Genomic DNA, 24397 nt, shown 5'->3' on the forward strand with positions numbered 1-24397 from the left:
CAGTCCCCTAGCTATTCCAACCCACAGCTCTGCCCCCTGCAGCCATTCCAGCTCTGCTCCCCCTGAGGGGCTATTCCATCCCTGTTCTCCCCCTCCACTGCTCGCCAGCCCTGCAGGCTCCTTGGTTATCCCAGCCCAGCCATTCCCCCTCAGTCCTGCCCTACAAAGCCCTGGCTCCCGAGCAGCAGGATGACACCGCACAGTGGCCTAGGGAGATGCCCACACGAGGGCTGGCAGAGACGTGCCCGTTCAGTTGCTGCAGCAGGTAACTCACTGCATGTCCCAGCTTTTCGCTCACTCCACTACTCTCACAGCGACCAAACTCGGCTGCCCTCTTGGTTACTGCAAAGGAAGGTGCACGTGCCGAGTTTGATTTGTGCCCACTGGACCCAGGACCCGTGCACACACACTGCCCATGCACTCATTTGAACAAACTCGCCCAGAGCCCTGGCTCTGTCACTGACTGCAATCTTGGGCAAGCCACCCAGGCAGAGATTTTCAAAAAAGCCTAAGGGAATTAGGTGCCCAACTCCCTTGGACTCCTTTGAAAATCTCAGCCTTACTCATACCATGCCTCAGTTTCCCCATGTGTAAATATGGAACAAAATTGAAAGACTTGTGAGGGGGTGCAAAGGCAAATTCGTGAAGGTCATAAAGAGCTTTGAGACCAGCAGCCAGATGGGGCAGAGCCGGGTCATGGGCGGAGTGACGTAGGAACAGCTGGCAGTCGTATGTGAACAAGTGACTGAGGAGGCTGGGTGGGGAAATCCCTGGTACCCAGCGAACACGTAGGGGCAGGAGTGGAAAGGCCAATAGGCTGCATGAAGAGTCTTGTAAATAACATGGTCACGATGAGAGCCTGATGGTAGCAACCCAGTTTCCCTTTCCCCTGCCAGCTGTCTGCCTCTGGCGTACTCTTCCACCAGGGCCTGCCTCTGGCGTTGGGGCCCTGACCTCACAGAGAAGAGCTGCTAACTAAGCCAAGCTCTGGCAGAGCCTGGATTAAAGCTCCCAGGGGGGCAGGTCCTGCAGGGTGGATGTGGCGCTGGAGCTATTTGAACAGGGTGCTCTCCACAGCTGTTAATCAAACACTGACCTCCCACATGTGGCATGGCTGCCCCCCCCAGGCAGGCATGTACACATTGGGATTCCCCATAGGAGGAGATGCCAGCATAAGCCACACTATGGGATAGCAGGAGAAAAGGACAAGGCCCAAAGGCTCAGGGGCCAAAGGGAAGTGGACACAGCATGCTGGAGATTCATATGCTCAGGGCTGAGGTGACTGCCAGATGTAGGATCAGGAAGGGAATTCCTACACCCCCCCAACTCCCTGCCACCTTCCTTTGTGGGGTTCCAGGCACCCCCCAGGATCAGGCAGGTGTGGGATCCTACCTGGACAAGTACAGTTATCCTCAGCTGCTGGCAGGTCCCTAGAATGATGCTATATGGGAGATCACAGTTCTGGGTGCCCCAAGGATACCAACCCAGCCCTCTGGCCAGGGCTCCAGCTGGATTCTGGCCATGATGTTCCTTGGCCAGGTAGAGGGGTCACTGCCGCATTGCTCTTTGGGGACGGGGCTCGGTACATTGCAAGTTGCTGCAGGCCCAGCCCAACAGACTGGGAGCCCAACACTTTGAATCAAAGAGCACACAGGATTCAAACCGCCCTGGATCCCCTCAATCAGTGCTATGCCCCAGGGTCCCTTGGAGGGGCCCTTGCAGTGTGCCAGACTCCTCCCCTTTCCCCCCCCCCCCCTCCACAGGAGCCCCACTCTTCCTCCATCTCCTAGCCTGAGCCTCTGGCCCTCCTGCTTCATACCCTGAGCTCTGCCCTGCAAGTCAGGTCCTGAGCAGAGACACGTTTGCTGTTCAGGGACTGACACAGCCAGGAAAGTATTTGCAGTGACCCCAAGCACAGCAGGGGACACAGGCCGGGAAGGCCTTGGGCTAGCACAGTCCATTAGGGCCAAGCCAGCACAGTGGGATTATAGCTTCGGCTCTGTTGCTCTGAGCTGGAAGGAGTCTCAGGAGACAGAGACAGCTTCCTCCAGAAGTCCTTTGTTCTTGAGCTGCTCTCTGCTCAGCCTCAGTCGTTGTTTCCAAGGTGTCAATGGTTTGGGGCATTGGGGCTTTCTATTATCTCTTCAGGGGTCTGCATCGAGACAGCAAGTTTCTGACAGTTCCTTACTGGTCCTATTGGCTGTGGCCCAGACAGCAAGGGGACACCCACCCCTCATGTCCTGTGCTGCCCCAAGAGCAGACTCAATACCTTTCCCTCCACTAGGCAGCCATGCAAAGTGCAGAGGGAAACTGAGGCACACACCAGCATCATAAAAATATTACAGTGGATTCCCACTTGGTTCCGGGGCATATCCAGCTCCAGGGAGAAGGACTGGAGAAACTCGAGGATTACACAAGGACTCTAAAGCGCCCTGCTGCAGGGCACAAGCCAAACTCTGGCCATTGAGGGGCAGGTCATCCTGGAACTGGTCCTGTGGGGTTCTTGTACCTCCCTCTGAAGCAGCTGGAGCTGACCACTGGGCTAGCTGGGCCTTGGGTCGGACTTTGGCTAGTACGCACTCTGCGCCTGACGTAGCCGGAAAGCTTTCATTCTGGGCAGAGGCAGGGCTGAGCCCTGGCTCCCCTCCCGGGAGAGGCTGGTTTCTAAGGCAGTAACTTGACCCCCGGCTCATGAGGTTTATGCTGGTACCCAGTCTGCACAGCAGAGGTCAGGGTATTGGCATGTACCATGGATGCACTAACACTATCTAGAAATTCCCTGTCCTTGTGCCCCTCAGCAAAGCCCCCAGAAGAACATACACCCCACCCCCGCACAGACACACACGGAATGCCCTGTGCTGGCTAGTGTCCGTGCTGTAAAGCCACAGGGCCAAGCAGGCAAGGTGGTTCAGAGAGACAGGTGGGTGACTGCTAGGGACTGGACTGGGCCCGAATCTCACCTGCACTTGTGGTCCAAGATACACCAGGATCAGAGTCTGCAGCTCACGTATTAACCCCCTGGGCCACTCTGTGCCCTTCAGAAGGAATGCAACAGTCATCTCCAACAGAAACTAACGAGGTTTATTAGCATTACTGGATGCTGCTGGCCACAGTCCCATATGCCTTTTAACGGGACAGTAATTCCAATGAGTCAGCTTCCCTTCAGTGCAGACCCCACATAGCGTGGGCCAGCTTACCCGGAAAGAGTCCATTTGTCAACCCTGCTTCTGCACTCAGCCCCAGTGAGCAACAGGTACTTGGTGCCTCGCGCCCAGGCCAGGGGGAACTGTCCTCCGAAGCCAACGCTGCAGCTAACGTTGCAGGAGGATCTTGTATTTCGGAGGCTCGCATCCTGCTCTCTTGAGAGGGCGTGCGTTGGGCTCTGTTCCTGAATCTCCCTGCTGTGTGCGCCTGCAGACAACGACAGCCCAAATGAGAAACAGCCTGTCTGCACAGCACCCTGCAGGAATCTCAGAGCATGGGCGGCTGCCAAGCGTGCCCAGGAAACATGGGATCTTAACAAGCCAAAGTGAGGAGGGCATTACAAGGTGAAGGGGCAAGTTGCAAAACCCCACAGATAGGTGTAAAAAAAGCTGACCTTAACAGAGGTCTAGTTGCTGGGGAGGAAGGAGAATGGAAAATTGCAATGGGGCTCAGACAGTTTCACCAGCATATTGTCTAACCCTGGGCACTGTCTACACTACAGCTTCCATTGTTGTCCAGCAATTCCTCTGGTGGAGCTGTACCGGTACAGAAAAGGTCCCACAAACTGCCCTGGTGTAGACAAAACCAAAGTAAGAGCCGTGTGCAGCCTGAGCCCTATAATTTGGAAGGCTCTATTCCAAGCACCTAATCTAGGGGCTCCCATGCTAGGTCCCTCAGAGAATACCAGGCTTGGACGGGACCTCAGGAGGTCATCTAGTCCAACCCCCTGCTCAAAGCAGGACCAATTCCCAGACAGATTTTTACCCCAGATGCCTAAATGGCCCCCTCAAGGATTGAACTCACAACCCTGGGTTTAGCAGGCCAATGCTCAAACCACTAAGCTATCCCTCCCCCTAATACCCAGTTTCTTCTCTTTGCTACCAAAAACAGTCTCGCTTCCCCATAAACCGCCAACAGAAAAAATTCTGAGCAGCTGGGACCAGTCTCTCCAGGACATAGGAACACCAAGGACCCATATGAACCAGTCACCTTGGTGTCCACATTATCTTACTGCCTTCACCTTCAGCCCCCCAGCACCCCGCATCACAACCACCTGCTGCTCCTGTCCTATCTCAGATAGCTCCGCGGGTCAGGGATCTGCTCCAGGCAGGGCCATTTATGGCACGAGATTAGGAACAAGCAGTGCAGTCATCCCCCACAGCTCCCTCAAGCACCTCGACTGCTGACCATGCTGTACAACACTGAGCTCCTCCCAGCGGAGGAAAGAACTCCTCAGACTCCCCAAGCCAAAGCAAGAGCATCCTACTGAAGGCCAGCAGGGCAGCCAGCGTCCCACGCACGGCCTGCTAGGAACAGTCCTTTGAAACAAGCCAGGTGGATACAGACTGATGATTTTTCTGATTTTCGGGGGATTTTTTTTTAGTTATTTAAGTACGTTTTTTTCTTTTTAAAAATAAACCTGTTTCAAATGAAATCTGAATTTAATAACAAAACATGTTAAAGCCTAAACTTATTACAACCCTGGAAAACATTTAACTAAAAAAGAAATATGCTGAATCCATGAGCCTCTCTCAAAAACATAAAAAGAAGAACAGGAGTACTTGTGGCACCTTAGAGACTAACAAATTTATTAGAGCATAAGCTTTCGTGGACTACAGCCCACTTCTTCGGATGCATATAGAATGGAACATATATCGAGGAGATATATATACACACATACAGAGAGCATAAACAGGACAACTCCCACCTGTTTATGCTCTCTGTATGTGTGTATATATATCTCCTCGATATATGTTCCATTCTATATGCATCCGAAGAAGTGGGCTGTAGTCCACGAAAGCTTATGCTCTAATAAATTTGTTAGTCTCTAAGGTGCCACAAGTACTCCTGTTCTTCTTTTTGCGGATACAGACTAACACGGCTGTTACTCTGAAACCTCTCAAAAACATGGGAGTTAAAGGCTGCTTTTCTGAATAAAGAACAAATCCAGGGTGGTGATGGGGGTAACTATTAAGGCCCAGTTTTATAAATATGGCACAATGGTAAGAAAGTCAAGAGACCACCTCCTTTTCAAGAAACTTGACAAGACTAGGAACTTAAGCTCCAGTCACTTTCACATAAGCATATTTGAAAATTGTCCCAGGCTGAACTGAAATAATCCAAGAGCCAAGGTAGGTGAGGGATCATCTTTTATTGGACCAATCTGAGCTCTGTGTAGCTCGAAATACCTTCCACCAACACAAATTGGACCAATAAAAGATACTGTCTCACATACCTTGTCTCTCTCTCTCTCTCATATCCTAGGACCAACATGGCTACAACACTGCAAACCACTGAAATTCACTGACTTCAGTTAATCCCTCTGTTTAGTCAATTATTTAGGTGTAAAACTGACCACGTTTTGATAAGAGAGCTTTATGTACCCAACACATTTAAGGTTGTTTTGGTTAATAAATGCTATATCCTGTTTTGTGGGTTTCATTAAATTCCAGTTGCCATCCTAATGCAGCTTGACACAATCTATGACCAAACAGCTGATTATCTAGTAAATAAGCAATATCTCATTCACCATTTTCTAACATGTTAAAGATGTACAATAAGAATGTGAAAATATTAATCTAGATCATTGCTTAAATGTGTATAATTATATTGAGCCCTCCTAGGTAGCAAAAAAATGTACCAAAGCCAGTGCAAAGCTTTATTTAATTGTAAAATCCAGACGTTGTAATGGTTATGTCAACCAATGAGAAAGCACCTCTCTTTAGAAAATAACTGAAGTACAAATAGAAAAGCTGATTAACATAGTGATTTAAATGGCCTTGATTTCCAGTCAATCCACCCCGCAACAAGTGCTCTAGGCCCAGACCCAATTCAGCTGCTCTTCTCCAGAGTACGAGGGGCTCCGTGGCACAGGCAAGGCTCAGGCTCAAGTCACTGGAGTTCATGAAAGATGCAGGAGGCGGGTATGTAGCTGCATGCTCCTGTGACATAGTTACAGGGCAGGCCAGTAACCGGAGAGCATCAGCGTGGCTCTGGTTACAGATCTTTTCGAAGGCACTACAGAACAGCCTAAGCCACGGCCTCACTGCTCAGCCCTGCTCTTCCACCTGAGCTGCTGGGACGGGGCTTAAATTTGGTTGCATCGATTGTGGGGTGAAACTTCATCAAGTGCCCCAATCACTGAGGTGCTGACAGTTGCTGGAATTGATGACAGAGGCTTGGTGCTTGGGCAACGATCAATCACCTCTCCAATGAAAGGGAAATGTACTCTCTATATACCACACCCAGGGCGGGGACTACGAGAAGGGGATTGCAATCTAGTGGGCACAGACTTTTGCCCATTTGCCCCAAGCTTGACCCCTTCTGTCCCATCCCCTCCAACCCATCCCTGTCCTCATCCTGTATCTTCCCCACCACGGCTCCTTGTTCCAGTCCCAATCCCCACTCCTCAAGCTTCTCATCCCAGTCCCAGTCTCCCTATCTGATCTCAGTCTCCCTCCCACCACTGGCTCCCTGTCCCAGTCCCCCCACTCCTAGCTCCTCATCCAATCTGTCTCCTCCCCGCTGGCCTCAAGTTTCCCACACGCCAACATTCCCCATCCTCATCCAATCTCAGTGTCCTCATATACTCAACCTCCTTCTTCCGGTCTCTATTATCCAGTGCCAGATCTCTCCCTGCACCTGCATACTCCTCAGATCTGCCTCCCCTCCTCTCACCTCACAGGCTCCCAATCTCCTTGCCCAGCCAGTCCCAGTTTAACTCCCGGTTTCCCTGTTCTACCCAGGCCTCCAGTCTCAGTCCCCCCTCAGGCTCTTTGTCCCAATTTACTCCACTGTCTTCTTGATCCAATTCCTGACCTCTCTGCATTAGGTTCAGGCAGCTTCCTCCTCCATGCTGCCTGGTTCCTTCCGGGGGAGCGCTGAAAGCAAAGGGGAGCATGGAGCACAGAAGGGAGACAGGCTCCTTGCTCTCAGTTCTTGTGCCCAGACCTGGACCAAACACAGCCTACCGAAGCCAGGAACCACAATGGAGGGAAAGTCCTGCTCAGCGTGGATGGCCTCTTCAGAGATTTTAGCTAAGAACTAGCAAATCTCTAACTTGTGCAAATTGCAATTGTTTCAGTTTTAGAACTTGGCCAGATTTGGATGGATTTTCATGGGGATGGCAAGAGGCACACCCCAGGCACAAAGGTCACCCTCCTGCCAAATGTGAAGTCCCTGCTCCAGAGTACGGAGGCACGAGAGCATCTGAAAGAAAAGGTTACCAAAATAGGGAAAACAACCTATCCACCCCAGTCTTGCTCTCCGAAATGGTCAAAATGTTTTGGCTGACATTTTCCAAAAGAATTCTGCCGGAAGCAGACACCCAGCATGGAAAATTCCAGCTCAAATTATAGTTTGGCAAAGTTATAAGCAACCGGGATGGGTCTTCTCCTGGAAAGTGTCAGGCCACTGTAACAGGTGAGGCTACCAGCCCTGCCTGTAACAAACAGTCTGGAGAAGGTAGTTCAGGAATGTCTGTTCTCCCGTCTCATAAAACAAGGCCCAGAGGACAGTGGATTAAATTAAAAGGCAACAAAATTCAGAATGAAGAAAAGGAAATATTATTTCACACAAGCACACACAGTTGGATGGTGAAACTGAATTGTGAGCATGAAATTAGCAAGATTCCAAAAGGGAGTGGCTATTTATAGGGATAACAAGACCAGCCAGAGTGATCATACTTATGCTAACAAACGTGGGAAAGGTTTCAGAGTAGCAGCCGTGTTAGTCTGTCTCCGCAAAAAGAACAGGAGTATTTGTGGCACCTTAGAGACTAACAAATTTATTAGAGCATAAGCTTTCGTGGACTACAGCCCACTTGGATATTAAGCTTCATGCTTCAGGGCTTAATCCAACCTCCCTAGAGAGAGCAGGATGAGACCTAATGTGGGGGCAGATTATCCCACGTCTGCTACTGCTGGGTTCTTACACCTTCCTCTGAAACACCAGCCTCTCTTGGAGACAGGACACTGCACTAAATATCTGGCCCTTGGCTCTGATCCAATCTGGCAGTTCCTGTGTTCCGCCTGCAGCTGCATTGGCTCCGCAGCGCTAAAACAGATGGGGCCAGGTGTGTGGAGTCTCTGTTATGGGAATACGCAGGGAGGAATATAATCCCTCTCCCCCCACAGGCTCAGTGGGGCTAGCCGGAGTCAGTACTGCCAGCTTGGGCACAGACACTGGCAGGGCAGGAGAAGTGAGGCATTCATTAATGATCTGGAGGATGGCGTGAACTGCACCCTCAGAAAGTTTGCAGATGACGCTGAACTGGGAGGAGTGGTAGAAACACTGAAGGGTAAGGATAGGATACAGAGGGACCTAGACAAATTGAGGACTGGGCCAAAAGAAATCTGATGAGGTTCAACAAGGACAAGTGCAGAGTCCTGCACTTAAGACGGAAGAATCCCATGCACTGCTACAGACTAGGAACCGAATGGCTAGGCAGCAGTTTTGCAGAAAAGGACCTAGGGGTTACAGTGGATGAGAAGCTGGATATGAGTCAACAGTGTGCTCTTGTTGCCAAGAAGGCTAACGGCATTTTGGGCTGTATAAGTAGTGGCATTGCCAGCTGATTGAGGGATGTGATCATTCCCCTCTATTCGGCATTGGTGAGGCCTCATCTGGAGCAGTGTGTCCAGTTTTGGGCACCACACTACCAGAAGGATGTGGAAAAATTGGAAAGAGGCCAGCGGAGGGCAACAAAAATGAGTAGGGGACTGGAACACATGACTTATGAGGAGAGGCCGAGGGAACTAGGATTGTTTAGTCTGCAGAAGAGAAGAATGAGGGGGGATTTGATAGTTGCTTTCAACTACCTGAAAGGGGGTTCCAAAGAGGATGGACCTAGATTGTTCTCAGCGGTGGCAGATGACAGAACAAGGAGTAATGGTCTCAAGTTGCAGTGGGGGAGGTTTAGGTTGGATATTAGGTAAAACTTTTTCACTAGGAGGGTGGTGAAGCACTGGAATGGGTTACCTAGGAAGGTGGTGGATTCTCCATCTTTAGAGGTTTTTAAGGTCAGGCTTAACAAAGCTCTGGCTGGGATGATTTAGTTGGGGATTGGTCCTGCTTTGAGCAGAAGGTTGGACTAGATGACCTCCTGAGGTCCCTTCCAACCCTGATATTCTATGATTCTACCAGAATTACTTTTCGGCACACAGCCAGGAGACAGACACTGGCTGAGTCTGCCTTTGCCTGAGTGGAAGGGCTCTGTCAGCACCCCTTCCCTCTCCATAGACATGGCAGGGATCTCTTTCGGTCCCCATGCTCCTCTAGGATTTCACTGCAGCCTCTGAAACAATTGGAGAGGCACAGCCAGCGGCCTCTCTCTGAGCTGTGGCTATCTGAGCTGCCATCCTCAGTTACAGCAGCACGTTGGTGACAACAGCACAGCCAGATGACAGCAGCGTTAGAGGACTAGGAGATAAATTCAGCTGGCTCTCCCTTCTAGCTGGGCATACAGCCCCCGTGCTCTGAGCCTGGCTAGGCAGCAGTGGCCTCAAAGAACCAGCACTGTCATTTCTGGAACATTTCCCTATAGATCCCAAGTATGCCCTCCAAGAGGCCGTTAGCAGCACCTCATTGATTCCCTCTCACCAGGAGCTGGGTGGCTCAGCATGAGGCCAAGGGACGGCCCTGACTGCAGACATCAGTGGCCAAGTCAGGGAGCCAGCAGAATGGATCTGCAGGTGCTGAGACAGCCAGTTCTCTGGGAGCCTTAACGCCGCAATCTGAGTGCCCTGGTGATGCCACTAGGCAGAAGTGGCAAACCCGAGCCAGGACACAATCCCACCCTGGGCTCAGAGTGTTCTCCCCGCCAGCTACCACACAGCTGCTGTTAGCAAGCTTCCTGCATTTCCTTAGCAGGCCTCTTGTCCCTCACTCTGCCTCGATACATTCCTGAGCAAGAGCTAAGCAGGAAATTATCTCCTGTCTCCAGGACTCCCTGACAAGCTGGTCCCCCGCAGGGATGGACATGCTCCAGCTGAGCCCAAGGAAAGCCTGGCCAGCAAGTCAGCGACCCATACTGGGACTGGCATGAAAGAACTTGCCACATGGCTACCAGCTGGTGGGTCCTGTGCTCACCATCGACAGAGCTATTTTTTAAAACAGATGAACCTCACCAGACCAGCCTTGACCCCCTCTAGACAAGCCTGAACTGGGCTGCCAATGCACAGTGACATGTTCGAAGCAACCTTTACTAGAGGGCGGGGAGAGCCTGACCTTAGGCATGGCCCCAGTCCCCCGAGCCTGCCAGCTGGGGTCACAACCAGTCTAGTAGGGCGCCATTTGGGAGGGAGGGGGTCTCAAACACAGCTCCATCTACAGCATCTTAATGTAGCTGGCTCTGCTCAGAGGACACCTTTAAGTGAAACAGAGTGGCTGAGTGCTCACCAATAGCCACTAGCCAGATGGGGCCCAGAGTGGATGGTCTCTATAAGGAAGCTCTGCTGAGGAGCAGCTTGCCCTCTGGATAACAGCAGGAGGCTTCTAAACCATCATCCACCAGACTAGGATGTTGTTCCAGGGCCCCACAAGCAGGAGTTCTCTCCACTTTTTCACACGCACTTAACCCTGAAGGAGTCATGAGCCCTGGTATTACAAGGTCAATGTCAGAAGCAAACCTTTTGCGTGCCATCAGCAGTAGCTTCAACACTCCCTTGGATGTGGTTGGGTCCTGGTGGGCACCAGGCGTCCCACTGCAGATGGAATCTCACCGCGGCAGCAGGCAGAATTCCAGCCGCTGCTACGATGCTGTTTATTGAGGGGCTAATGCCAAGGCTCCGCAGGTGCACGGAGCAGGAAGCCCAGAGAATGGCTGGGAAGTAGCATAGAGAACAAAGCAGCATGTGCAGAGCATTGACCCAAGTGGAGAAGGCTCGAGGTCTCAGCTGCAGCTTTTATTCTGGTTGAAGATGGGAGGGGAATGCTGGGATGTCCCATGCCCTGAGAACAGAGCCATTGGCTGTTCACTGTCTATGCAATGCAGCTAGGGCTGCATTACTGTGTGAGCGAGGATGGCGCAGCCCTCCCCGGGGAAGGAGAAGGAGCATGCTTAGTTTTCTAGGAAAGCTGCTTCTGCAGCTTAGGAATTAGTGATGGGCGATCAGACCCAAGGCTCAGTCCTTTCAAGGCAGGCAGCATCTCACCTGAGCTGTGCCACTGGGCAGACATCTGGTTTCTTCGCCCTGCTGGAGGGAATGACATGCATTCTGGCTTGGTGGCACTGCAAGTGATGCTTGTGGCGGAAGGCGTAGCCACAGGAGGGGCATTCAAACTGCCTTGGAGTGACGTGGGCTTACAGATGCGCTCTCAGCAGCGTCTCACTCTGCAGGCAAAAGGCAGATGTGATGCATTAGGACAAAAGCAGCTGCAGCAGCCATCGCTTCTTAGCTCCCGAGTAAAGAGGAGTTGTGTCCTCGCTCCGAACGGCAGGGGCAGGGTGTCAGCACCTGGGCTGATCAATAGGGGATGGACACTGCCTTCAAACTGAAAAGACCTAGGGGTCTCCTTGTGCAGGACAAGGTGATGGATTTGGAGCTTTTCACCTCTAGGTGGCTAGTGTGAATCCAGTTAAGACGAGCCACCACTGTCCTCTGTTAGCGGCTGGTGGCCTGTGTGAACTGAGTGCTGGGCCCACACGACCCAAACCAGCACCCAATAGGCTGGGCAGCCCAGACACAGAGGCCTAGGACAGACAGAGCTGAACTTCCATCTGTCCACTAAAGGCCGTAACTCTACATCAGAGCTGGAGCACGGTGGCAGGGGGAAGAGCAATCCTGGGGAGGCTGGCACTGCTACGGACCATGCCATCCCTGTTCTGTAGGCAGAGGACTTCAGTCTCCAGAGATACTAGGAGGCGAGGCCCCAAATATCCCAGGATAATTCCCTATTGCCGTGAGAAAGGGGCTCTTTCCTTGCCATTAGTTGGACTAGGAGCTGCTGGCTGTGTCAGGCTGCATTTATCTGGTTACTAGCCTGCACCCCCAAAGACCCGGGAGTTTGGCTTGCACTGCCCAGGTTGTCCGAGGCTCTGAATGTGAGGCAGCTGGGATGCAGCCAGCGCTCAGCCTGCCGGGGAGTCCCTTACCTCTGCTGCCCTCTGTCTTCACCAGAGAAGAAGTAGGATTAGCATGGTCCCAGCTAGAGCGAAAACCAACCTAACTGCAAATACTCTCGAACTCATTCAACAACAGCTCCTTTCAGGGCTGCAAGCATTTACCCAACACCTACTAGCTGGAGGTGCGCAGAGAGGAGGGCTGGGTAACGTGCTGAGGAGAAGCCCAGGCCCCCCACTCCCCCAAACCCATAGATGCAGGGAAGGCAGAGGGAGCTAGAATTTCTAGCAGGGTGTTGGACATCCATATCCGCCAAACCAGAATCTCTCCCTCCATTATCAGCTGCTGGGAGAAGGACGTAGCTTCCTGCCTTGTCTACCCCAATCCAGAGTCTCCTGGCTGCCACTGAAGGGGAGTTCCAAGCCCTGCCTGTTTTAGCCTCCGCTCCCCGCAGCCTGTGTGTGTCTCTCTCTCTCTCTCTCTCTCTCTCTCTCTCTCTCTCGGAGGCCACGTCTTTTGGAGCAGGACAGATGAGTGCCTGGATTGGCAGTGGCTGTGAGAACCCCGGGGTGCATCACCAACTTCTGCTACCCCAGAGCACCTGGGTGTGCAGCTTTAACTTTCTGCCTGAGCCAGGCCAAGTGTTCCCAGCCCAATGCTGGTTCTGAAGGGCTAAGATGCTCTACAGCAGCTGCATCCTTCAGCTCTTTGCTCCTGCCCTCCCAGAGCGGGGTACTGTCAGCTCTGGGAGGGCAGGGAGGAAGGAGACAGTGACCCACACCATCCGGCCCTCCCAGAGCTGTGCTCCGCAAGGTGCTTAGTTCTGGGCTTTGTCTGGAGCCTGCTTCTGTGACACAGAGGGATGGGGATAAGCACAGAGGGAGCTCACTATGCCAGGTGGATGAGATCAGGGAGCTCCCAGGCAAGAGTGATAGTGCCCCATGAGGCACAAATGGGTGAAAGTAGGCGAGAAATGCAGCCTGTCTGGGCCACAAGCCATCCACCTTGCCAGTAATGGTCCCAGAACACCTCAACTAGCAGGAAAGCACCTCAGAGTGGGCAGCTGTGGACCTGGGGAGACTTCAAGATGCAGCAGGGTTGGAGATTCCCCTCCCAACTCCCATGGATATAAAGGAGGTTTGGAGTGGCCATCAGCAATGGAAAAGTGAGACCATATGGCCTCAGGCCTCCACTCGCTTCCCTGCTGTTCCCCAAATGGCTGCAAGGGCTCCAGGGGAGCAGCAATCCCCACCCCTCACAGGGACTGGGTGGGGATCTACGCCCTTACCTTAAACCTCCAGCCACAGTGTGAGAAGCTGCAGCCGTAGGGCCGCTCCGCATCATGCACCCTCATGTGTTTGTTGAGTGTGAACCGGTCCAGGTAGGCACAGTGGCAGACCCCGCAGGTCACCGTCCCCTGGCGGTGCTCCTGCCGGTGCAGCCATGCCACCACGCTGACCACCGACTGGAAGCTGCACTGCTGATACTGGTGGTGTCAGCAGGGGGAGGTTGCCCACTGCCTGCCACAGAAGGGGCTGCAGCCAGCTTGGTGGGTGCTGGTGTGAAGCTGGAGTATGTGCTTTCTAGTAAAGCCCTTCTTGCAAACTGGGCAAACAAACTTCTTCCCATGGGGTCTTTCCAGAGGCCTCCCAGATTTGTTCTTCTGGGAGCCACTTCTGTGCCCCACAGATTTCACATACACCTCGTATTCAGCCACACTCAGGACTCTCGCCAACCCCTGTAACGCCACCTGGGCAGCAGCAGGCCTTCAGTCCCAGGATGCATGGCATGCACGTGGCCAACAAGCCCCTCCTTGGAGTAATATTTCTGGGTACAGTGCAGGCACTTTAAGACCATCCGGCCATAATCAAACGCTCTCCCCTTGACAGTCTCCGTGGTCAGGATGAAATGAACGTCCATGCCCGGATCAGCTGGCTCGGTGTCTGGGATCTCAGGGCCCGGCACTGTCTCAGGGCCAGCAGGCGAGGCTGGGCTGGCAGCGGTGCTACCCCATGTGCTGGGGTCCCACGTCTGCAGCTGGTGAAGGGTTTGATAGTGGTAGAGCAGGACGGTGTGGGAGGAGAAGGCTCTCGCACACAGCTCACAGCCGTAGACACTGCCACCCTGCACATCTGGGGGAGAGGGGAGAGAGTCAGACACACTAAAGGGGAAGCACTAAGCAGACTCATGGGGGTGTCTGAATAGAGGGTCTCACAGCCCCAGGGCAGCCAAGGCTTCAGCAGGGATTTGCCTGCCTATGGCTAACCTACGCATGCGGAAAAGGCCATTTGGACTCCAGGGGATCAATCGTGCAGGGGTTCCCAAGCTGGGCTGGTTACGAAGCGGCTACTTGGATGATGCAGCAGTGGTGGCAGCCCAGCGAGGACTCAGCTGGTATCACGGGAACACACGGCCCAAGGAGAGGCAGGGAAGGGTTAGAAAATGGAGGGTTATGGGCAATGTTCCTTCTGTGCTTCCCCTGCTCAGAGGCAGGTACTGCACCTGCTCTGTTCACGGCAGCCAAGTGCTGCCATCTAATCCGCCCTCGTTAGCCTTTGCAGTCAAAGTCATGAACTATTTCACTCTGAATCAATTTAAGAGGCAGGCACTTTCCACTTTAGTGATCAATGGCTCCATGTCTAGTTGGCAGCCAGTATCAAGCGGAGTGCCCCAAGGGTCAGTCATGGGGCCGGTTTTGTTCAATATCTTTATTAATGATCTGGAGGATGGCGTGGACTGCACCCTCAGCAAGTTTGCAGATGACATTAAACTGGGAGGAGTGGTAGATACGCTGTAGGGTAGGGATAGGATACAGAGGGACCTAGACAAATTAGAGGATTGGGCCAAAAAAATCTGATGAGGTTCAACAAGGACAAGTGCAGAGTCCTGCACTTAGGACGGAAGAATCCTATGCACTGCTACAGACTAGGGACCGAATGGCTAGGTAGCAGTTCTGCAGAAAAGGACCTAGGGGTTACAGTGGACGAGAAGCTGGATATGAGTCAACAGTGTGCCCTTGTTGCCAAGAAAGCTAACAGCATTTTGGGCTGTATAAGTAGTGGCATTGCCAGCTGATCGAGGGACGTGATCATTCCCCTCTATTCGGCATTGATGAGGCCTCATCTGGAGCAGTGTGTCCAGTTTTGGGCCCCACATTACCAGAAGGATGTGGAAAAATTGGAAAGAGTCCAGCGGAGGGCAACAAAAATGATTAGGGGGCTGGAGAACATGACTTATGAGGAGAGGCCGAGGGAACTAGGATTGTTTAGTCTGCAGAAGAGAAGAATGAGGGGGGGGATCTGATAGCTGCTTTCAACTACCTGAAAGGGGATTCCAAAGAGGATGGATCTAGACTGTTCTCCGTGGTAGCAGATGACAGAACAAGGAGTAATGGTCTCAAGTTGCAGTGGGGTAGGTTTTGGTTGGATATTAGGAAAAACTTTTTCACTAGGAGGGTGGTGAAGCACTGGAATGGGTTACCCAGGGAGGTGGTGGAATCTCCTTCCTTAGATGTTTTTAAGGGTTAGGGGGGAGGGATAGCTCAGTGGTTTGAGCATTGACCTGCTAAACCCAGGGTTGTGAGTTCAATCCTTGAGGAGGCCATTTAGTGATCTGGGGCAAAAATCTGTCTGGGGATTGGTCCTGCTTTGAGCAGGGGATTCGACTAGATGACCTCCTGAGGTCCCTTCCAACCCTGATAGTCTATGATTCCAGGGGAGAGGGGTATGCAGGAACCCAGGGGGGTTGAACTAACACCCCCTGACTGTGCAGCAGCTCCTCCCACAGCAGTAGAGCCCAGTCTTCATTACTAGCGATGAAGTATGAGAAGAAAAAAGCCCAGAGTGACTCTCAGCTCTGGGACAGAGCATGCAGGGCTGACAGTGCATGTGCTCTGAACTGAGTGAACAAGGTCTGGCTCCACACTACAGAGTGGGAAGACGTAGGCTTAACTAACGACATAAGCATCTACACTGAAATTTCATTCCCGACGCTGTAACTCCCCCTCCACTAGAGGTGTAGAGTCAATGTTGATGTAGTTAGGTCAGTGCAGACATTGCGTTGCTTACATCAACTGTTGCTGACTTTCAGAAGCCATCCCACAATGCCCCACACCGACAGTACAATTGGTACAAGCATGCCTGGTGGGGACGCGCACTGCTGACACCAGGAGCAAAGCAGAGACACACACAAGCCATGTAATAACTGTGGCGGCAGTATGCTGATGTAAGTTAAATCAGATCAACTCAGTTTCAGTGTAGACATGCCTGACTTATGGTGGGTCTTCTGCAGAATGAAGGGCTTTATCTCTGAGAACTGGCGCAGACATGTCCCGCACACCAAGATATCATGCTCCAAGCTCCTGCCCAGGCCTGCACATGAGAGGAGGCAAAGCAGAAGGACCCTTACATCTGGGCAGGGAAACTGCAGGAGCAGGCTCTCTCTAGCAATAGCCATGTTACTTGGAAGAGACTGCCAGACATGGATGGGTAACAGAGGTTTCCCTGCCTCCTCCCCATGACTGTGAGGAGCCACTAGTAGCTATAAAGCACTAGATGCATTCCTAAGCAGTTCTGCCCTCCACTGCCCCAAGAACCAACAGGGCTGGAAAATAAAAGTCCCGGGCTTTTCCCCCCTGTGCTGCAACTGACTTCTTTGTACACGGAAAGTTACCAATACCAGTTACAGGTCCCCTCAGCCAGACCATTGATTTTCACTGGCCCTTTGGTCTCTCCTGTGATCTCAAATGCTCTCCCTGCAGCAATGAGAAGGAAGAAGCCACCTGATTGGAACAGAGTCAGGATCCAAGCCCTGAGGTGGGGGAGGGAGGGAACCAGTACAGAAAGGTCTGTAGCCATCCCCCTGAATGTGGATTAGAACCCAGGATTCCCGAGTCTCAACTTTCTTCTACTGTCAGCTGAACGAGGCAGGGGTTCTAGGGAAAAGCTAGCATGTGATCATGTCATTAAAGACCGTATCTTAACTCATGCACACAAAGAGGCTGAACTAAGTTTGCACAGGCAACCTGAATTCTGGCATATCCAAATTTCTAAGTGCTTGACTCTGCAACCTTAATGAACTCTTAATGGGGGGGAGGGGAGGATTAAATGTATTCTGTTTACAGTAACAGTGCTCTTTTGGTGACAGAATGTCGGTGCATGGAAGAGAGGACCTCATGGATGAATATTACTCTGGGTGCTGGCTCATTGCAATACTGGCATTCTATACCCTAAGTCAGGGGTGGGCAAACTACAGCCCGGGGGCCGCATCCGGCCCTTCAGATGTTTTAATCAGCCCCTCGAGCTCCTGCCGGGGAGTGGGGTCCAGGCTTGCCCCGCTCCGCGCATGCCGTGGCTCCACGCAGCTCCCACTGGCCAGCAACCATGGCCAATGGAAGCTGCAGGGATGGCGCCTGTGGACAGGGCAGCGCACAGCGCCTCCTGGCTGCGCCTCCACGTAAGAGCCGGAAGTGGCACATGCCACTGCTTCTGGGAGCTGCTTGAGGTAAGCACCACTCAGAGCCTGCACCTCTGACCCCTTCCTGTGCCCCAACCCCCTGCCTCAGCCCTGATCCCTGTCCCGCCCTCCGAACCTCTTGGTCCCAGCCTCCTCCTACACCCCAGAGCCTGCACCCTCAGCTGGAGCCCTCACCCCCCCACCTGCACCCCACCCCCTGCCCCAGCCCAGAGGCCCCTCCCACACCCTGAACTCCTCTTTTCTGACGCCACCCCAGAGCCTAACCCCCAAGTTCGTGAGTATTCATGGCCTACCATACAATTTCCATACCTAGATGTGGCCCTCGGGCCAAAAAGTTTGCCCACCCCTGCCCTAAGTGTACAGAACTCAGCCTGGCAATTGCCTCTCCTGCTGGGCTGGGTATTGGGAATGCCACCCTTGCAACAGCTGGTGACATGCCGCAACTTACCGCTCCGCTGAGCCTGCTTGGACATCACCAATTATCCTTCAGGCAAATCCCGGTGCTGCTACTCATCAAAGCCTGCGGCGTAAAAAGCACAAAATGAGGCCCAATTTTAAAGGCACATATCATCATAGGAGACAGTTTGATAAATAGGACTCATGTAGGTAAACAGCAGCACCAGTCAAAGTACAGGGTAGGTACTGTGCATGTGTCCCCCACACAGCTGGACTAATACACTGCAATTCTGACCTGCAGTGTCCTCTGCAATTTTATTCCTGGGTCTCCACCCACAGCTATACTAAGAACACCTCAGTTTTGATCTAGAGCAAACCTCCATCAAAAAAATGGACCCCACTCGCGTCTGGAGAAGAATAAATCATTCACATTTCCTTTTTAAAAAGTCCACTTTGCATTAAGCAAGGCTAAAACCACAATAAAGAAAGCCACAGCTCATGCTTCAGGGCAGAAGACTGTTGCCCATGGGCATCAGGAAGCAATTCCACCCAACGTACAGAATTGCACAGCTAGCCAGTATGGGTTCCTTTCATCCTTCCTTTGAAGCATCATGCAGCAGCCAAGGCAGGATGCTGACTGGATGGACCCGAGGTCTGATTCAGTACAGCAACAACTCTGGATTTGTACAGTGCTCATGCTCAGAGCACCTTGCTAAAAGTCAAACTAAATTGCTGGAAAGGCAAGCTGGCCCATTACTCAGTGGATCCAGGAACTGCTGCGAGGTACACCTCTATCTCAATACAACGCTGTCCTCGGGAGCCAAAAAATCTTACCGTGTTATAGGTGAAACTGCGTTATATTGAACTTGCTTTGATCCACCGGAGTGCGCAGCTCCCCTCTCCTCCCCCCCAGAGCACTGCTTTACTGCGTTATATCTGAATTTGTGTTATATTGGATCACATTATATTGAGGTAGCAGTGTATGTATTGATGGATCTTTCATTTTGCACAGTGCTAAGATATTGTGGTGATGGGTATTTTAGTACACCCTGACCCAACAGCCTTAACTAATAATCCCCCTTCTCCTGCCCGCACACAAACTAACACAGAAATAAAAGCAGCTTCAACTTGGCCTGGAGCACTACTAAAACTAGGGGAGAGCACTCAGGTTTATGACAGTGAAGGCCCTGTCTTGTGGAGATTATAGTCTGGGATGGGCAGAAGTTCCACCCACACTGATCTCAAGTGCTGACTGGAGATAGGACCAGACTTCTTAAGAGACTGGCTGCTGTCCTAACCTATCAACAGTAAAGCCCTGAAGATTGCTAGTGTAAATATCCCTATCTGCAGACCGCAGGATGTGGGATTCACCAACTCCTGCATTTTTAGAGTTACCATGGCAAGGTCTACACCCAGAAGGAAGAGTCACAGCCACAGAGTTTTTCAGGAATGAAAAAAAACCTCTTTTGACCACCACTGGGACACATCTACATTCAGCTCCTGGAGAAAAGTGAGCACCCTTATCAGCTCCTAGCTATGACCACATCCACCTAAATTGCTCAGAGCGAAATCAACAAGGGAAAAGCCACCAACCAGGTGAGATCCTCCAGGCATGAGACAAATGCTATGTAGAAACGTGACAAGCTAGTAGTTTTCTGACCCATTAGCTGTTTACCAGAAGCCTCTTTTCCAAGAGCACCAACCTGGACTGTTTCTGAACACAATGCTCTGCTGACACCTTGTGGACTCAGCTTTATACTGGGCTTAAGAGTCTAGCCTGGAACCCAATTCTCCTAAACTTTCTTTTTATGTTGTAGGTCTAGGGATCAGCCTCTTTGGGTTAAAGAAGGGGACTTGACTTTTCAGCTGGAGAGCTCAAAACAGTTGATAAAGATGGATACACAGCCCCATTTTTATACAGGGAAACTGAGGCACAGAAAGGCAAACAGAGGACCAGATAGTTTAGTGGGGGGAGGAGGGGAGGAAAGGAAGCTGTGGAACTACCAACCACATGATTTGACTCAGGCCTAGAGAGCTTAACAGGAGGAGGATGAGCTGTGGTTAACCTGTAGAACTACCCCACCAAATGATTTGACCCAGGAGCCCAGCGAGGGGCTGAGAGCTGGGTAATCATTTGAATGACCACACGTTTTGACCCAGGGGCATGGAGAATTTAGCAGAGAATGGGGAGTGGTTAACCTGTGGAACTACCTGCCACATGATATGACCAAGGGACCAACCCCCTAGGTCTGTTTACGTAGACCCTACCTAAATATCCTGTTTATACAGCAACGAAAGAAACAAGGGGCTGTAACACCGGAAGGGGTGTATTCAAGGGCAACCCCAAGAGGGCACTGAGAATTCAGTGGGATGCTGCATCTGGCGCTGAGTATTTATCCACAACTCCTATTTATTTGAAAAGCAAAAACAACTATTCTAATAAAACTTCTGTGCCATTTCCTGCTTTAAAAAAAAAAAGTCACACGGAAAGTCAGTGACAGAATAAGGAAGAAATCACAGACACGTGACTCTGTACTGTCCTGCATCCTTAAAAACAGCAGAGAGGAAAATTATTTCACCTTTAACACCCCAGGCCCTGATTCTCAGGTGTGCTGAGCGGCTTCAGCTGCCCTGACTTCAAATAGAGATGTGGGTGCCCAGCACCCTGAGAAATCATGCCCCAGAGATACCAGCAGCTGTGGTTTTCAGGACAGGTAATACTGGTAGCATCCCGACAAAGTGTGGCCCAGATTCACGAAAGCACTGCAATTAAAAATGTACACACTTGGACTGAGGTAGAGATGGACATAGAAGACGGAAGTGTTGAGAGTCTCTGGGTTAGGCTTAAAGGGGCAAAAAACAAGGGAGATGTCATGCTAGGAGTCTACTACAGGCCACCTAACCAGGTGGAAGAGGTGGATGAGGCTTTTTTTAAGCAACTAACAAAGTCATCCAAAGCCCAAGATATGGTGGTGATGGGGGACTTCAACTATCCGGATATATGTTGGGAAAATAACACAGCGGGGCACAGACTATCCAACAAATTCTTGGACTGCATTGCAGACAACTTTTTATTTCAGAAGGTTGAAAAAGCTACTAGGGGGGAAGCTGTTCTAGACTTGATTTTAACAAATAGGGAGGAACTTGTTGAGAATGTGAAAGTAGAAGGCAGCCTGGGTGAAAGTGATCATGAAATCATAGAGTTTGCAATTCTAAGGAAGGGTAGAAGGGAGAACAGCAAAATAGAGACAATGGATTTCAGGAAGGCAGATTTTGGGAAGCTCAGAGAGCTGATAGGTAAGGTCCCCTGGGAATCAAGACTGAGGGGAAAAACAACTGAGGAGAGTTGGCACTTTTTCAAAGGGACACTATTAAGGGCCCAAAAGCAAGCTATTCCGCTGGTTAGGAAAGATAGAAAATGTGGCAAAAGACCACCTTGGCTTAACCACGAGATCTTGCACGATCTAAAAAATAAAAAGGAGTCATATAAAAAATGGAAACTAGGACAGATTACAAAGGATGAATATAGGCAAACAACACAGGAATGCAGGGGCAAGATTAGAAAGGCAAAGGCACAAAATGAGCTCAAACTAGCTACGGGAATAAAAGGAAACAAGAAGACTTTTTATCAATACATTAGAAGCAAGAGGAAGACCAAAGACAGGGTAGGCCCACTGCTTAGTGAAGAGGGAGAAACAGTAACAGGAAACTTGGAAATGGCAGAGATGCTTAATGACTTCTTTGTTTCGGTCTTCACCGAGAAGTCTGAAGGAAAGCCTAACATAGTGAATACTAATGGGAAGGGGGTAGGTTTAGCGGATAAAATAAAAAAAGAACAAGTTAAAAATCACTTAGAAAACTTAGATGCCTGCAAGTCACCCGGGCCTGATGAAATGCATCCTAGAATACTCAAGGAGCTAATAGAGGAGGTATCTGAGCCTCTAGCTATTATCTCTGGAAAGTCATGGGAGACGGGAGAGATTCCAGAAGACTGGAAAAGGGCAAATATAGTGCCCATCTATAAAAAGGGAAATAAAAACAACCCAGGTAACTACAGACCAGTTAGTTTAACTTCTGTGCCAGGGAAGATAATGGAGCAAGTAATTAAGGAAATCATCTGCCAACACTTGGAAGGTGGTAAGGTGATAGGGAATAGCCAGCATGGATTTGTGAAGAACAAATCATGTCAAACCAATCTGATAGCTTTCTTTGATAGGATAACGAGCCTTGTGGATAAGGGTGAAGCGGTGGATGTGGTATACCTAGACTTTAGTAAGGCATTTGATACGGTCTCGCATGATATTCTTATCGATAAACTAGGCAAATACAATTTAGATGGGGCTACTATAAGGTGGGTGCATAACTGGCTGGATAACCGTACTCAGAGAGTTGTTATTAATGGTTCCCAATCCTGCTGGAAAGGCGTAACGAGTGGGGTACCGCAGGGGTCTGTTTTGGGACCGGCTCTGTTCAATATCTTCATCAACGACTTAGATATTGGCATAGAAAGTACGCTTATTAAGTTTGCGGATGATACCAAACTGGGAGGGATTGCAACTACTTTGGAGGACAGGGTCATAATTCAAAATGATCTGGACAAATTGGAGAAATGGTCTGAGTTAAACAGAATGAAGTTTAACAAAGACAAATGCAAAGTGCTCCACTTAGGAAGGAAAAATCAATTTCACACATACAGAATGGGAAAAGACTGTCTAGGAAGGAGTACGGCAGAAAGGGATCTAGGGGTTATAGTGGACCACAAGCTAAATATGAGTCAACAGTGTGATGCTGTTGCAAAAAAAGAAAACATAATTCTGGGATGCATTAACAGGTGTGTTGTGAGCAAGACACGAGAAGTCATTCTTCCGCTCTACTCTGCCCTGGTTAGGCCTCAGCTGGAGTATTGTGTCCAGTTCTGGGCGCCGCATTTTAAAAAAGATGTGGAGAAATTGGAAAGGGTCCAAAAAAGAGCAACAAGAATGATTAAAGGTCTTGAGAACATGACCTATGAATGAAGGCTGAAAGAATTGGGTTTGTTTAGTTTGGAAAAGAGAAGACTGAGAGGGGACATGATAGCAGTTTTCAGGTATCTAAAAGGGTGTCATAAGGAGGAGGGAGAGAACTTGTTCACCTTAGCCTCTAAGGATAGAACCAGAAACAATGGGTTTAAACTGCAGCAAGGGAGGTCTAGGTTGGACATTAGGAAAAAGTTCCTAACTGTCAGGGTGGTTAAACACCGGAACAAATTGCCTGGGGAGGTTGTGGAATCTCCATCTCTGGAGATATTTAAGAGTAGTTTAGATAAATGTCTATTAGGGATGGTCTAGGCAGTACTTGGTCCTGCCATGCGGGCAGGGGACTGGACTCGATGACCTCTCGAGGTCCCTTCCAGTCCTAGAATCTATGAACAACCTACTAAGTCAGCAAGTCTTCGGGGGGGGGGGGGGGGGGGAAAAAAAAAGAACAAAAAACCCCCCCCCCCCCCCCGTCCTCACGTACAGCCAGGACAGGCCGGGAGGTGCCCGAGGCTGAGTGACCAGGACCGGGGACCCGTCCATTCTGCAGTAGCTGAGGTTTGGTTACACCCGGACAGGGCGGCAGATCTCAGCAGCCCCCGCACGCCGGCCAGGGCCGTACCGGGCTCACCCCGCCCTGCTTTGAGAGGACGGTTCTCGCTGCCCCGGCGCGCCCTGACTCGCTGACTCTCAGGAGGCTGCGCTGTTTCTTGGCGCCCCGGCGGCCCCTGGGGGAGCCGCTCACTCAGGCCGCGCTGAAAGAGCGAGAAAGGGACGTTTCCAGCCGGACTGGCTCTTGCGGGTGACAGCGGGGCGGTGGGGAAGGGGACAAGGAGGGGCGGTGGCGCACACAGCAGACGAGAGGACGCGGCGCGCCGTCCCCCCGACGGGCCCGGGCCCAACCGCTCTCCCTGGGCAGCCCGCGGCTACCTACCTCCTACGCCAGCCGAGCGCTCGCTGTCCCCTCCATGCGAGGCAACCTGGAGAGCAGGCACTTCCGGGTCACACAGAGCTTCTTCCGGGTCATGTCTGAGCCGGGATCCGCCCGAAACGAGCCGGGGGCGAAGGGCTGCCCGGCGCATGCGCGACGCACAAGAGCATCCCTCGGGCCGGGTAGGGAAGGCTGTGCCTCCCCAAACAGCCTGGCCCCCACTTCCCGCCCTCAGAATCCCCGAGCCATCCAAACCCCGCCCCCTGCCCCCTCCTGGGATCCCACCCCCATCCAACCCCCTCTGCTCCCTCCCC

At 51.4% G+C, this 24397-nt stretch overlaps 1 protein-coding gene across 8 annotated transcripts in view; it reads right to left on the reverse strand.

Moving 5' to 3' along the window:
• WDR59 (WD repeat domain 59) overlaps nucleotides 1-24397 on the reverse strand; it is a 108979-nt gene that overhangs the window by 7104 nt on the left and 77478 nt on the right. Inside the window, exons 27-30 of one of the 8 annotated variants that reach the window (XR_004648029.1) lie at nucleotides 18190-18261; nucleotides 13555-14398; nucleotides 11358-11536; nucleotides 3198-3411 (exon numbers count right to left, since the gene is read on the reverse strand). The gene's annotated coding sequence lies outside the window, so the exon portion shown is untranslated. Of the gene's footprint in view, nucleotides 1-2960; nucleotides 3412-5849; nucleotides 7414-11357; nucleotides 11537-13554; nucleotides 14399-16531; nucleotides 16637-18189; nucleotides 18262-24397 lie in introns of those variants that run through there. The other 7 variants (XR_004648028.1, XR_004648032.1, XR_004648030.1 and 4 more) reach the window with 7 other exon arrangements.

Source organism: Trachemys scripta, chromosome 13, assembly GCF_013100865.1.
Source record: "Trachemys scripta elegans isolate TJP31775 chromosome 13, CAS_Tse_1.0, whole genome shotgun sequence".
Taxonomy (NCBI): Eukaryota; Metazoa; Chordata; order Testudines; family Emydidae; genus Trachemys; species Trachemys scripta.